Source organism: Gossypium arboreum, chromosome 6, assembly GCF_025698485.1.
Source record: "Gossypium arboreum isolate Shixiya-1 chromosome 6, ASM2569848v2, whole genome shotgun sequence".
In the NCBI taxonomy this organism is placed as follows: Eukaryota; Viridiplantae; Streptophyta; class Magnoliopsida; order Malvales; family Malvaceae; genus Gossypium; species Gossypium arboreum.
The window spans coordinates 116,732,651-116,735,125 of record NC_069075.1 but is presented as its reverse complement, the minus strand read 5'-3'; the positions used below and the strand labels follow the sequence as shown (position 1 = coordinate 116,735,125).

The following is a 2,475-nucleotide window of genomic DNA, read 5'->3' as shown; positions in this document are numbered from 1 at the left end:
GATGTCAACCACTCAATCAAACATCATCAAAGTAGTTCGCAGGCCTCAATCAAACACAAGCCAATTATAAAAGACCTTATTAATAGTCCATAGAATCCATTTACGATTCCAAAATGTAAAATCTATTCCTAGTAAAACTAATTCCATATTGCCTTTATTTTGGGGTTTGAAAACCACAACACCTACTCAAGCAGTTCACCTTGAATGGATCATTGGCGTGCTCACTTCCCCCACCTCGCCAAAAGTTATTTCTCCACAAAATAGTTATATACGAGTGTGAGCTTGTTCAAATTCAGTGAGTGTTAAAAAATTGCCATAATTAAACACATAAACCATAGCTAACAGAAAGCATACCATACCAATCAATAATTGCATTGGATTAAACATCTCATAGAATTTTATAATGATATATTGGCAAATTGTGACTATCACTACAGGAAAACATACTTTTAGCGGTATTTTTTTTAGCCTTAAAGCGCCGCTAGAACTATTAGCGGCGTTTTCACAAGCGCCGCAAAAAACGCCACTATAGCAAATGCCGCAAAATTTTGAGGCGTTTATTTAAAACAATGCCGCTAAAGACCATGACCTTTAGCGACGCTTTTCCTGCAAACGCCGCTAAAGACCATGACCTTTAGCAACGCTTTTTTTACAAACGTCGCTAAAGACCATGACCTTTAACGGCGCTTTTCTCACAAACGCCGCTAAAGAATATAACCTTTAAAAAAAATATTTTAATTAAATAATATATATTTTCTATATTATGTTTTATTTTTGAAATTTGAACCTTAAACTATATACTTTTATGGATAAATAAAAAATATTAATTAAATTAAATTTTCTATTAAAATTTTAACTTTAAAACTAAATATAAAATTAATGAATTTAAATTTAGAATTTAAATATTATGTTTAAATAAATGGGCAATCTACTAGCAATAAAGAGATAATACAATTTATGAAAATTTATGTCGATGAGAATTTTAGATAAATTTTAAGCACATTTACATTTATGGAAAGAAAGAAAAGAAAAGCTCATACCAAATTCAAAGTAACAAAATGGAAGAAAATGTCAAAGAATCAAAGGAATGTCGTCCAATTCAAAGAGACAAGACTTGGATGATTCTCGGTCCCGTGAAAATTGGAGCTTCTTGACTTTACCAAGAAGATTACATAAGTCCGCTTCTAAAAAGACAAAGAGATGTTAGATACATAAACATCTTCATAACTATACATGAGATACGAATTAAATTAAATTGAAAAATTATATATTTTAAATAAATACAAAATAATTTTATACTAAAATAATGAAAAATATAAAAAAATGATAGATTTTTTAAATAATGAAAGTTGGAATCTGTATTGAAATTTTTTGTGGTTGTTTTCTTTACCTATGATGGTAGAATATCCCAAGGGGTCAAGACTAAGAATGTGAAGGAAAATACCTAATTGTATACCAGTGATTGAGTGTCTTTGTCATCTTACAGGGCAATGTCCGTAAGATCAAGTTCTGTCAGTGGTGTGGCGGCCCAGCAAAGCATGATTGAACTCCCGAAGCACCTATAAATAAAGCAACACATGGAATTAAGCTACATATGAACTTCAATGTGCCACAGTAGAAAACACTTTAACTGATTTCACGTGAACATCTACTAAATGAAGTGTATTTAGGCTTACCCTATAGCCATTACCAATTCATTTGGATTGCATGTTAAGCTTGGTTTTTAGATCGGGTTATTTATTTTGTTTTTCTATCATTTATCACCATATTTGTTTACCACAATTTAGGCCAATTTCTTTTAATTGTTCTTATTGGGCTTACATATTTGGTTGATGCTTAAAGCATAGTTCATGATCCCAAAGGAGATATAAGATCTGTTTAAAACAGTTGACATACTACCTTTTCATATTTTGCCTTGGCAAGTTCAAATTTTCCCTCTTTGAAGTGTCGGTTACCCTGCAGACAAATGGTTAAATATTCAAATCTCCTACCCATGGTGCTCTAAATTAGGATGGAAGCTTATAAAGATAATAAACTCACCAGCATCAGGAAGTCCATCCTTTCGCAACTCAAATGTTCGCTTTCTTTCGTGGTCCAGGATGGCAATTTTTGTTGGTGTACTAAGATATATCTTATCCACCTTTTCATCAACAAGAACGGTAAACATAAAACAATGTATACAAATTAGAATTGAAAAGACAGAAAACATAAGCCTGCTATAAAAATTTTAGACTAACTTCTGATTCAAATGTTATTGCACCCCCTTGTTCAGTGAACTGCTCTCTATTCTATAGGTTATCCAAATAATCCAGTGTCTCTAGTCCTTCTACTCGCACTTCACTAAATAAAAGTAAATAAAAATTGACTTGTACAGAACAAAGAATAAGTCCAAGCAATATAGCATAACAACACCACCTAGACTTTACTCTTAAAATAATAACAAAAATAAGAACAGAGCGAAGAAAACCCTTCACT

At 31.8% G+C, this 2,475-nt stretch overlaps 1 long non-coding RNA gene across 1 annotated transcript; it reads right to left on the bottom strand.

Moving 5' to 3' along the window:
* Nucleotides 1–1,519: 1,519 nt before the first annotated feature.
* Nucleotides 1,520–2,091, bottom strand: LOC128294018 (uncharacterized). The gene is made up of 3 exons (XR_008284186.1): nt 2,041–2,091; nt 1,900–1,956; nt 1,520–1,559 (listed from the first exon to the last, which is right to left on the bottom strand). It is a non-coding gene; the product is annotated as an uncharacterized LOC128294018 (long non-coding RNA).
* Between the last annotated feature and the right edge of the window lie 384 nt (nt 2,092–2,475).